This window comes from Canis lupus, chromosome 7 (assembly GCF_048164855.1).
Source record: "Canis lupus baileyi chromosome 7, mCanLup2.hap1, whole genome shotgun sequence".
Taxonomy (NCBI): Eukaryota; Metazoa; Chordata; class Mammalia; order Carnivora; family Canidae; genus Canis; species Canis lupus.
The window spans coordinates 17,829,514-17,843,212 of NC_132844.1; the positions used below are offsets into that span (position 1 = coordinate 17,829,514).

Genomic DNA, 13,699 nt, shown 5'->3' on the forward strand with positions numbered 1-13,699 from the left:
CAATGAAAAAATCTCAGTCATTATCTTAACTTTTACTTACAAGCAATATTTTATATAATTGCTTTCTTCCTCCAGCAAAAAGTTTTAACTCTTGGATTAAATTATCATGTTCCCCTAGTTTTCTTTCTTCTTTATTAGTCATGTCTTCTCTGCTCCTTTCTTGGCTACACCCATTCTTCCCAAGCACTCAAAATTCAAGTGTTCCAGAGCTTAGTATCTGGTTCTTATAGGCTCTTTCGTTTCACAAATATGTGTAAATTACTAAATGTGTATATCTAGACCAGACCTCACGCCTGAATTCTAAGTTACTTGAAGCTGCCTATGTGGTCATTCCATCTGGACAACCCACAGTATTGGAAGCACATTGAGTTTAACAATGAAATCATGACCTTCTACAAAGCCTGTTCCATCTGTTGCCCTTCCCATCTTACTTGATGGTAACCTCCTTCTTGCACTTGCTCAAGCTATAACTTTGTAGTATTTGAGGGATCTCACTCTCTTCTCTCACACATATATCCCATTCAGAAGGAAATCCTGCTGGCTCTACCTCTAACTTAAATATAGAATTCATTACTTCTTTCCATTTTTAAGGATACTTTTAAGTGAAGTCATTGTCATTTGTCTTCTGAAATATTGAAATAGTCCCTTCTTCTTGCTTATATTTCTATGCTCCTTATAGAGTCCCAGAAGCCAGAGGTTTAAATTGTAAGTCAGATCATTTCACTCTTGGGCAGCTTCCAGATGGATGAACACATGCAGGTACTGGGAGAGTAGTGTACTCAGTGAGAACACAGAAGCTCCAAGCTTTTTCCCACATACCTTGCCCTATGCATCTCTTCTCATCTGCATCTTTTATCATATCCTTTATCATATAATAAACTGGTAAACACAAGTAAGTGTTTCTTTGAATTTTGTGAGCTATTCTAGCAAACGATCAAATCCAAGGAGGAGGAGATTAAGATTATGGGAACCTCAAAGCCAACCTCCAAGATAACCTGGTGACCTATTACTTGCGATTGGTGCCTAAAGTGGGATTGAGAAATCTTGTGAGACTGAGCTCTTCACCTGTGGGATCTGACACTTTATCTAGGTAGATAGTCAGAATTGTGTGAAGTTCTAGGACATTTAGCTGGTGTCACAGAGAATTGCTTGGTATGGGGAACCCCTCTCCCCCACATCCTATGTCAAAAGTGTTGTGAGTGTGGTAGAAATGTGAGTAAAGAAAAAACTCATGGGAATAGTATCGGTTTTTCCAACACACTCTCCATTTTATTTAGATAAAGTCTTATGATCTTATTGCTTCCTTCTTCACATCGCTGTTCATTACTTGCTTTATCAACTCCTACATATATTTGCCCTCAGTTTGCCTTAGGCATTTGACTTAAGAACTTTCAAGATCTTTCCTTATTATTTTAATTTTCAAAACTAGAGAATTCATAGTTTTTTTTTTATTAGGAATTAAGGATCACATCCAATAACTTCCAGTCTCAGAAATAGTCTTTAAATTCTTTTTTTTTTTATAATTTTTATTTATTTATGATAGTCACAGAGAGAGAGAGAGAGAGAGAGGGGCGGAGACACAGGCAGAGGGAGAAGCAGGCTCCATGCACCGGGAGCCCGACATGGGATTCGATCCCGGGTCTCCAGGATCGCGCCCTGGGCCAAAGGCAGGCGCCAAACCGCTGCACCACCCAGGGATCCCTAGTCTTTAAATTCTTAATTATGTTGCCTATCTCAAATTTAAAACCATTTTACATTTTCAGCAATTTTTTTTCAGGCTCAGTAATGAAGATACTTAAACAGAAAGAAAAAAAAAAGGTCACAAAGTGTATGGTGTGACATATATTTATTAGGTATCTGGCACTGGCTCAAATATCACATTTTTAAAAATCAACAGTACAAGGATATTTAATTTTTTTTTAGTCAGTGGCATTCCAGGGCTAATGGTTTCTTACTGATAAAAGTAAAACAAAAATTAAAAACAAAATGATACACTTTTAATTTCAAACTTAAAAAAAAGAGGTTGTTAAAAGTGAATTATGGCTCCTGTAAGTAATTCAGAACAACGTGCCAGTCTATTTTTAAAAGTCAGATGTAACATTATTCTGTAAAAAAAAAAAAAGACATTTTAAACTACTGTATTATGCTAGAAGATAGTTTTTAAACTTGCAATGTATAGAATATGCCAACATTACTATGCTTCCTTAGCCTAATGTTACATTATCATATTTAACTGCCTTGGTAGTGTAATTACTTCAAAGATTTGATCCATTAAACCTGTCACTTACATGACATTCTTTAAAATGAAAGGTATGAAAGATCTCATTTTTTTCATTGTTTCCAAAGCAAGTCAATTCTACGCTTTCTCTTTCTCTCAGTGTCTTTATCCTTTTTCTTTTTTGATTTTATGCTTTTGAAATTAATCACCATATATTCTTGAGGCATTTTTTATGCACTCAAAATCACAAGGCAAATCTAAAAGTTTAGCTGATTAGTTGTATAAAAGATACAAAATAATATGAAGACAGCTTTAAATCCACATGTGATGATCACTTGCAGAAAATGCAAGTTGGGCTTTAGCTATGTGTGGAAACAAAAGTCTCTCAATCAGGATGGGCCTTTTTGGGTATTAGAGTATGCTTGGGTCTCAATTCAGATTTTTGACTTAAGTCTCAGAGCTAGGATTAAGTAGAGATCATGTCTTATCCTGATTACCATGGACTGTTATTGATCAGCTTTTTAGTAATATCTTTTATTGTAGATTTTTCTTTCATCATTTAGTGATTATTCAAGGTGAACCTGAGATGAAAGTTTACAATCTCACTCTAAAATATCTTACTTTACTGACCCATTTTGTCTTGTGATTCTAGTTGTCTCCTGAGATTTCTTTAGAAAATTTGTCTAGACAAGTTCTGTCTAATAGAACTTCCTGTGATGATGGAAATGTTCTATATCTGTGCTGTCCCATATGGTAATTACTAGCCACACATGGTTATTGAGTGCTTGAAACATAGCTAGTGTGACTGAGAAACAGAATTTTAAATTTTATTTAACTTTATTTAGTTGTCACTCCTGTCTTCAAAATAAGGGCAAAACTGAACAACTGAAAATCAATGACTTTTTTTGGATTCATGGGAGATCTGAGGCCACAGGGCAAACTGCTACCCTCCAACTCTAGAGAGACAGAGGAATCTTGAGAATTGCAGCCACGATCTCCTTACCTGAAACAGAAGCTGCTGGGGCCATAAGCCGGTAGGGATATTTAGTGGTAACTTTCATGTACTGCTGAGCCTGAGTGTGGTCTAGCCTGAGTGCATAACTTGTGAGGGCTGCAATCTTGGGACACCTCTACATTTTCTTGGGTTTTATCTCCACCAGTTCTCACAATGAGGAGCCAGGAGCCCTCTCCTGATTCTGGTAGGGGAAGGGGGAAATAATCATTATGAGATATACTTAGAGCGATCTCTATAACAAGGACCTTCTCTCCAAGAGAAAAGGCTTTATTAGATAGAACCTTATCTGACCTGGAGGAAGTGTGTTTCTCCCATTTCAGCCCACTCTAGCTTTCTTGTATGACCTAAGAGGAAATAAAAAGCTAAGAAAGACTCGAGAAGGTCATAGCCCAGAGACATAAGCCCATTGAAGGATTGAAATTTAATCATAAGGTTACAGAACACGTTCCCATCACCCATATCTTATCACCTTGCCAACAGAACTCTGGTACATATTAGCAGTGGATTGCTGCTGAAAGAGCTAAAAGATGCAGGCTCCATACCAGGAAGACTTCTCAGGGAACTCTAAAAGAAATGTCTAAGAGAAAAATGGAGCCCGAAGACAACAGTGGAGACAAAACAAGGACACTAGCAGAATGTGATGTCTCTGGGACTTACAGCTCTAACGATCATTAAACAACAGCCCAACTACAAGGCAGACTAATATGAAATTTCACACTAAAGTCCTATTAAGGGACACTTGGGTGGTTCAGTTGGTCAAGAGTCTGCCTTGGCTCAGATCATGCATGATCCAGGGATCCTGGGATCCAGCCCAGCATCAGCTCCCTGCTCAGTGGGGAACCTGCTTCTCCTTCCCCCTGCTTGTGTGTTCTTTCTCTTTCCGTCAAATAAATAAATAAAATCTTAAAAGTTTTATTTCCTCAGTTCTTATTAACTGATACATCATTTCTAGTTTTCAACAAAAAATTATAATGTATGCTAAAAGGCAACAAAAAACACATCCTGAAGAGAAAAAATAAGCATCAGCACCAGACTCAAATATGATACAGATTTTGGAATAATCAGACAGAGAATTTAAAATAACTATGATTAATATGTTAAGGGCTCTATGGAAAAAAATAAATGACATTCAAGAACAGATGGGTAATTTAAGCCAAAAAAAAAAAAAAGGCTCTAAGAATCAAAAGGATTCAAAACCACTGTCACAGAAATGAAATATGCCTTTGATGGACTTATCAAGAGACTGGACATGGAGAGGAAAGAATCTGTAATTTTACACCCATGCATATCATTTTCAAATTGCAGAAAACTAAAGATGGAGATAAAAATCTTGAAAGAAGCCTGAGCAGATTTTAAAAATACCTTATTTATAAGGAAACAAGAATGATAATCATAGGGGACTTTTTATCAGAAATTATGCAAGCATGAAAATAATGCAATGAAATATTTAGTATTAAAAAACCCCACTACCCTAGAATTCTAAATTGGAGAAATTTTCCTTTAAAGTGATGGAGAAATAAAGACTTTTCAGTCAAACAAAAACCAAGGAAATTCTTTGCCAGCAGATCTGTCCTCTAAGAAATGTGAAGTGTTTTCAGGGTTCTGGAAAGTGATGTCAGAAAGTGGATCAAAAAAAAAAAAAAAAGAAAGAAACTTTGGTCTACATAAGGAAGAATGACAGAGAAGGAATAAAAGAAGGAAAAATAAACTCTTATTTTTCTTATTTTTAATTAATCTAAAAGATAACTGTTTAGAATAATAATAACAATGTATTAGGTGATTTTAGCATATGTATAAATGAAATTAAGGACATTAACTGTTTCATAATGGGTTGAAGGGAGGGATTGAGAAGTCTCTTAAAAACCATCTTCACGGGACACCCGTGTGGCTTAGTCTGTTGGGCTACTGACTCTTGGTTTCAGCTCAGATCAAATTCTCAGGGGCTGTGAGTTGGAGTCGTATGTGGGCCTCTATGCTTAGCAGGGGAGATGGGAGTCCTGCTTGGGAATTCTCTCTGTCTGCCCCTCCCCTCGCTCTCATTGCACACTTTCTGCCTCAAATAAATAAATAAATCTTAAAAAACAAAAACAACTATCTTCACTACACAGCAAGTGATATGGTAGTATTTGAAAGTGAACTTATATTAGTTAAAAGTATTTTCTGTAAACTCTAGACAATCACTGGGATTTTTTTTAAAAAGAAGTATAATTGAAAAAAAAATAAAAAAAATAAAAAGAAGTATAATTGATATGCTAAGAGACCAAATAAAATCATATAAGATGCTCAATTAAAACCATAGAAAGCAGAAAAGGAGGGAAAGAAAAAGAAGTAAAGAACAAATGCAATGAATAGAAAACAGTGGGCTACATATTAATTCAGTTGGATCAATAATAATTTTAAATGTGTATGTTCTATATACACTAGAAAAAATATCAATAATATGTTGCCTACACAATCCTAATTTTTTTTTCAAGATTTTATTGATTTATTTGAGAGACAGAGAAAGTGAAAAAAGGAGAAAACAAGAGACAGCACAGGAGCAGAGAGGGAGGGGCAGAAGGTGAAGGAGAAGCCGACTCTCCCGCTGAGCAGGGAGCAGGATGCAGGGCTCAATCCGAGGACTCTGGGATCAAGAAGGACTCTGGGATCAAGACCAGAACTGAAGGCAGATGCTTAACCAACTGAGCCACCCAGGTGCCCCTCACAACCCTACTTTGAAATATAAAGACTCAGATAGTTTAAAAGTAAAGGGATGAAAGAAAAATATACCATGCTACCAGTAATTAAAGAAGCCTAGAATAGCTATCTTAATTTCAGCCACAGCATACTTCAGAATAAGACAAGTTATCATAGATAAAGATGAACACTGTATAATGATAAAGTGATCAATTCTCTAAGAAGTCATAACAATCCTTAACATGTTTGCATCTAACAATAGATTATCAAAATACATGAGGTGATAATCGACAGAATTGTCAGGAGAAATAGATGAATCCATGAAGTTAGAGACTTCAACACGCCTGTTTCAGTAATTGAGAGATGAAGCAGGTAGAAAATCAGTGAGGATATAATTGATCTGAATGGCCATAAGTAGTCACCTGTGGCTAGTGGCTGCTGTATTGAACAGTGCGGCCCTGGCCTCTTGCTATTCAAAATGTGGTTTTTGGACTAGCAGTATTGCTTTGCCCTGGAGCTTGTTAGAAATATAGGGTCTTACGCCACAGCCTGAACTACTGATTCAGAATTTTCATCATTAGCAAAACACCCAGGTGATTTGTCTGTATATTAAATTCTGAAAAATATTGCATTTGACTAACAGAAAGACTAAACATTCTCCATGATTAGACTGGCATATCTATCGTTACTCATCTTTCCACTGTGATACGTAGCATTGCCTATAGATAACTATCATCAGGTCATATCTGGGGATAGTAAATAGTGACAGCATGGCAGTGTTGTCATCCTCTGGAAACTGAAGTCAATACAGCTTTACTTCTAAGGGCTATCACATTGGAAGCATCTAAATATATCTTCTACCTCAAACCAACTACAGCTGTGTCTACAGCAGATTATGAGCAGAATTTACACATGCTCTGCATGCTCAAATCATAATATTTTATATGTAATAATACCTCAGATATATGGAGTGCATTTTCTGGATAGTTGCACACATCCAGAGGGGCATCAGAGTCAGAGAAGAGTCATGGTGGTGGTGGGGGGAGTAATACAAATAAGCATCAGTTTATAAGAGATTATGCATGTAATAGAGAAATGTAGAGGAGTAGATGCCCCAAATAATATTCATAATGTCACATCAATGAATAATAGCCCAAACAAAAAGAAAAGTGGTATTTTTAGTATGTGGCTATAACTATCTCCTCAGTGAGAACCAAGAAAGAACAGTCATAAGATAAAGAACAGAGAAAATAAAATGAAAAAAAAAATGTGGCATTTGGCCCTCATTAATAGATACAATTACAGGAAAGAACAGGCCCTGGAAATATTTGGTAAAATAAGAAAAGGAAGTCTTATTACTTGATTTGCCTCAGAGAACATTGCTGCCTTCAGGCAGCCATGCTAAGGCTGCTCTTACAGCCGATTCCAGGCTGGCTGCAGCCCTGTGGTATGGCTCCAGTGACACTCTGACATATCAAATGCCCAGCCTGTTACTTCGCCTCCTCAGTGTGGCAGACTCTTCAGAGATGCCGCAGGTTTCCAAATTTTTGCTGAAGATTTTTTCCCCCAAAGATTTTAATAACCAAATAACCATGAGCCTCTCCTGGTGGGTCTTGATGGCTTTTGTATTCTCCATTAAGATTTCCTTTAGATAGTTGGGTGTACCAGTCAAGAAACCATTAGCAAATCATGATAATACAGAATTATATAAGGGTTTCTTAGACCTCACTTCTAAATACAATGCCCCTAAATAGTAGTAAAATGCCAAAATATCCAGTCTGGAAAAAAGTTTAAACATTCTACTCTAACAAAGTTTTGTGAATCAATTGTTGTAGGTTTAAGCAGAAGGACTGGTTGATACTTGAGTATGCGAATACTTTTGTCTTCAAAAAATACATTTATTGACTGAATACATTTCATCATTCTAGATGTTTGAAATATTTTACCTTAGGTATAGTGGATATAAGCAAATGTTTTGAAAGATAAAGTTACTGTTTTCTAACTGGTATCACAAGTTACTCGTGTGCCAAATAAAAGATTCTGTTAGTAGAATGCTCTTATTTCAATTTGGTAAGGCCATTATTTTTTTTTAAGATTTTATTTATTTATTTATTGAGAGAGAGAGAGAGAAAGAGAGAGAGCAAAGCGGTGGGATGGGGCAGTGGGACAAAGAGAAGCAGACTCTCCACCGAGCAGGGAGCCCGATGTTGGACTCCATCCCAGGACCCTGGGGTCATGGCCTGAGCTGAAGGCAGACAAATGCTCAACTGCTTAACCAACTGAGCCATCCAGGTGCCCTAGTGAGATCATTCTTTTGCCACATCAACTGGTGAGCTTGCCGGGAAGAAAAAGTGCTCGTACTTTGTGATATTTCACTATCTTGCTATATGACCTCACTGTTCATATACCTGGATGTTACTGAGAATATACAATCTTATTACAAAAGAGATTTAATGGGAAATAAACACATCATGCAGACAACATACAAAAACAGAACATTAACATATAATCTTCAAACACTGCTTGCACCTGAGATTCTGTTTAAGTCAAGTACTAAGAAAAGCCTGTAGAATCTTGGGATTTGGGGTTTCAAGAGAACTGTCACTTTCATGATTTTAAAAAAAGGACAAACTTGATGAAAAGAGGCAGAATTTCAATAATTGAAATGTATAAAAAGAACCAAATGAACATTTGGCTGAACTGAAAATACACTGTCTGAAATTAAGAATTCACTTGATGTGTTTAAGAGTAGACTGTTGGGAAGAGTAAAGGACTCAGAAAATCTTCTAGCACAAATTCTTGGAATGCTGACTGTCCTTCTTCTTCATATCTCATGATTAAGGGGATTCAGCACACTTTCTTCAAGTTATCTGGTATTCACTCTATTAGTACTACATAGTTACAGGTAGTGCTGGCCTATACAATGTGGTTTTTATCTAACAGAAAATGTGAATTATAGTAGAGCTAAATGTGTGAAACTGTCTCCAGATCCTATAAATATTTGTATGGTCCATGAGTATTCATATCCACATTCAGGCAGCCACCTCCAGTACTGAAACTATTCACTACTCTTTCCAGATAAATTAAAGCCGATCTGTCTATGTCTGTGTCTGTGTGTCTGCCCATGTCCATATCTATATCCAGATTTAGATCCGCATCCATATCTACACCTATCTATTCTAGGTATAGATCTATCTGTACCTATATCCATATCTATCTAAGTTTCTAGATCTATATCTATAGCTAGAGAGCCTCTTCCTTGAGCTTGGTCTTTCTTGTGTCAATCATTATTTCTACTCTGGTGTTACAGAATTAAACTAATCCAGATTTTCCTTTACTGAAGAACTGTATCCTTCCTAGTTTACCCTACAGAAATATATGGGAGTTATCTGTGATTATAATTTGCCTTTCCATAATCATAATTTAAGAGCAGAATATTCAGTCTTTAATTTCTTTTCTCTCTTTCTTTCTCCTTTCCTACCACCCTCCCTCCCTTCCTTCTTCCTTCTCCCCTCCCTCCCTTCCTCCTTCCTTTCCTCCCTTTTTTTTTCCTTTCTTTTTTCTTTCTCCTTTTTCTCTCCCTTTCTTTCATGCACATGCACACACACATTACTCCTGATCATCATCATATTCTCATCAGGATTATTTTTATTTCTGCCACATTTAGTAAATAATAAGCACCGGTAGGATGGCATTTGTAATGCAAATGTATTTATAGATAGATCTATATTTTCATTTCCCATGCTATCACCAAAATCCATTTCCATAGATAATTAAGACCTAACTATATATGATGATGAAATTATTCAAAATTTTCAATCCATATTACTAGGTGGTTGCCCTCAGATTTTTGGACTGATTTGGAAGAATGTGGTGAATCATCAAGTTGGACAACGTTTTAGCATTAAATGTGAATAACTTAATGAATAATGTCTTGAGAGTTTATAGCATTTTATAGCTTTTAATAAACCTTCATATACATTATTCCAATTACTGTGGCCAATTATGTCACTGGATTGATCCAGGTGATTGTTAGCCAAATCAGGTAAGCAAAGCCTTTCTTATTCAACTAGAAACATAGTCATGATGGAAATTAAAGCGATTTATTCTGCAAACCCAGAATGCAAAACTATAGTATCTTTCACCAGCACAAATAGTTAGTTGCTGAAAGGCTTGGACACTCCAGAACTTCATTCAAAGTACCTTTCCCCCTCTTACCTGCAACATTTCATAGAGTCACAATCCCATCATTAACACAGATTCCAGAATTTCCAATTTTAATTCAGTATGCCAAAAACCTAAATTCGTGGTGCCCACACCATTTTAAGCTTTGATTTATATTTTAAATTGGAAAGCACAGGGCATGGCAGTATTTTTAAAAGATCAGTCAGAAAGCGTGTATGTAACTACGAGATGTCCAGATGATTCTACCTTTCTTTAATTTTATCTGATGTTCAGCCTAATTCTTTTTTTTGTCTTTTTTATAATATAAATTTAAACCAGTGGGGGAAAAAAAAATATATCCGAGGGTGGTAAGAAGTAGCTGAGGTAGTAACAAAAAGTATGTATGCTTAACTTTATCACTAAGAAAGAATGAATTAGTGATGCAATTCATCAAGACTATGCATTACTTCTAACATTAAAATAGTAAGTATCTTTAAAATCCTATTGCTACAAGGTTCACTTATGAAACTGTAACACTTGAGTCATCTATATACTCATTCAGATACTGGCTTCCCATTAGGTCCTAAAGTAAAATACTATGCTAAGAATTAAGATAATGGAAACATGTATAGATTTTGGATTCTGGCTTCAGTAGAAGATACTGTAAGGTACAAAGAGTCATTTGAAATACCATGGGAGACTTTATAACAGTAAAAGAGATCAAGTGAAACAGAGTTTATCAGTGTAATTACCCTGGCTCTGCAAACCTGTTTTGGGAGATATTTCTATAAATTATATTGTTTTAAATCATCTTACGGACATATAGGTCTACCAATGCATTTGGTCTTATACAATCCATTTTAGTTTAATATCTCATGTCTTACTCCATTCTATGATTTCTAAAGGGGAGTTCTAGAGACGAGTTGCTTTTAATGATCTTTTTCCCCTTACTAACTTAAGGGTTAGTACACCATCATTCAGAGTGTCAAGCCAGGGACACAGAAGAACATGTGACCAAATGCTTAAAAATAAATATTACGAATGATACTAAAATTCTGAGTATGCAAGCCTTGTTGGCTGATATAGGATAAAGGAGAGAGAACTTAAATTTTAGTCACTAATAGTAGAGAATGGAGTCATGGACATTAGAGGTGATGATGAGCCCTCAAAACTAATACCATGAAAGCAGCAGAAATGGTTAGAGATTCTTTACATCTCCCCAGAATAATTGGTCATCAAAAGAACAGAGCAGGTTCTTTGTCTGAGGGCTGGTCCCTACAACAAAAGGAGCGATGAAGGAATTAGAGAACAATCTCTTCTACTCTGTTGTAAATGCTTGCTACCGGAGAAATTGGTAACTCCCCTTGCCAGGCCACGAATTTAAATAGATTAATATTTGGTATCTATAACATGAAAGTTTAACTTACATTGTACAGTGTTTACTGGTACAGTTTCATACATCTATACAGTGGAGGAAATTCTTCTCTCCAGCTTGTCCATTATGATATGAGGATGATTAAAGGCCATTAAGATTTCACTCTGTTTTGAAAATATATATTAAAAATAAATCAGCAAGCGTGTGTCCTTTATTTATTTATTTAAAAACACGAAACATGAAATATAAAGTTAAGACAAATAGCATTGTGAAAATTATGGTAAACACTAATTATATATTCCTCAAATAGCAGATTGCAAAAGTACAATTTAAGTCACATTGTTGAGGCCATGCCTAATTCTTTTTTAGTAATGTTTGCCCATTAGTAATAATTAAAGACTGGATAATGTAATTAATATAAATGAAATTTCAGATTTAGAGAGAAAAATAAGTAGCACTGGGAATTTGCCAAATTTGCCAAATTTGCCAAATATATTTGCCAAAAATATATTACTTTCATTTACATTATACCATTATTGAAAAAATCTCTATTTTTTTTAAATGAGTTTGCCTTTAAAGAGAAGATAGTAATAAAATTTGAAGACAAATGATCTTTGGATGATCAAAAGAGAAAAAAATGCAAGGCAGGGTTGTTCTATATTAATAAATTATTGATTCAAAGTATAATTTTAGGACTGAGTAGTTTTCTCTAAGAAGTGGATTATTTTCCTGTTTTGGAAAATATGTATGTAAAAATAGGTTATATAATATTTGAATTCCTTAGTCGAATTAGCTTTACAGCCCTACTGGCATTTTTGAGATTTAAATGTTTAAATTCTTCTACATTGTTTTTGTTTCATTTAAAGAGTTATTGAAATATTGGTTGATTTTTAAATGCCATTATTTGTTTAGAATAGGTTCTAAACTAGAACTTTCCTTATAATTAACATAAACATCCTCAAATCTAGGAGGATTGCTTACACTGATTCAATGTACATTCCCCAAATAGTTTTATTAAGCAATCTCTTTTTCAAGAGAAAAACACACAAATTTATCCAAATAATAGAAAGATCATAAAAAGATCCATATACCTTATATTTTACCTTATTAAACATTTATTTAACAAATTTTAAGGAGCTCAAGGCCCTTCTTTGTGATTTTGGTAACAGACTTCTGAGGTACGGTGGACAGAATTGTCACACCCATTTCACAATTACATGAGGAAATGAAAGTGAAGGTATTGATAATATATAGAATCAAAGAAATAACCATATCTTATTTAGCCTTCTTAGTTAGTCATAATTTCATACTGTCTCTCTAGGACTAGGGATAGTTAATGTAGTTCCTTGGGGAATTACAGAAGCTTTGCTTTTTATTTTTTTCTCTCTTTTCTGAAACAAGAGAGCAACCCAACTTTAATGGGAACTGAAGAAAAATAAAAGGGAACATTTCAAACTAACATTTCCTATCATTATTTTATTTAATGGCAACATATTTCATTTCTTTTGTTATAGGCAGTCACATTATACATTCAAGATCCAAATTGCAGCCACAGGAAAAAGGACATATTCTATTTAAATGGGCTTAAAGGGATGCCTAGGGGGCTCAGTGGTTGAGTATCTGCCTTCAGCTCAGGGTGTGATCCTGGGGTTCTGGGATCAGGTCCCACATTGGGCTCCCCACATGGAGTCTACTTCTCCCTCTATGTCTTTGCCTCTCTCTCGATGTCTCTCATTAAAAAATAAATAAAATCTTAAAAAATAAAAAAAAAATAACTGGGTTTATGGTGAGATTAAATGAAAAGAGATATTGTGTTTAAAAGAAACAGACAAACACAAACACACAAACAGCAACAACAACAAACAAGAATATTCCTAAAGCTCCATGGGCAAAAGGTTGGTTAATACCAATGAAATTAGGAAGATATCATTGATACAGTTATGCTGGCTCATAAACTTTATCCTCAAAGTATTTGCAAGTTAGAAGGAAAATTAACCAGTCCTGGACCAGTGTAAAACTTTGAAAACTTTCTAGTAATAGTACTTATTTTACTAATGAAGAGAAACATATCAGCCTCACTGAGGATGAGAAGTATCCCTTGAATAGCAACAAAGTAATTGTTACCTTCTGTGAAATTAGCTCTCCTCACTGCAACCACAAAATCCTAAATTAAAAGGTTGGAAGAGAGAGTTTAGCTTTACAGTCTCCATTTATGTAGCTATATGCAATAACAGCAACGACACCAACAAAA

General features: G+C 35.3%; 1 protein-coding gene across 3 annotated transcripts in view; it reads right to left on the reverse strand.

Moving 5' to 3' along the window:
• The window catches only part of FUT9 (fucosyltransferase 9), a 122,160-nt gene that overhangs the window by 44,627 nt on the left and 63,834 nt on the right, over positions 1-13,699 (reverse strand). For 2 of the 3 annotated variants that reach the window (XM_072832031.1, XM_072832030.1), the window contains exon 3: positions 11,501-11,612. The exons of the other annotated variant lie outside the window; for it this stretch is intronic. The gene's annotated coding sequence lies outside the window, so the exon portion shown is untranslated. The remainder of the gene's footprint in view (positions 1-11,500; positions 11,613-13,699) is intronic. 3 annotated transcript variants of the gene reach the window in all.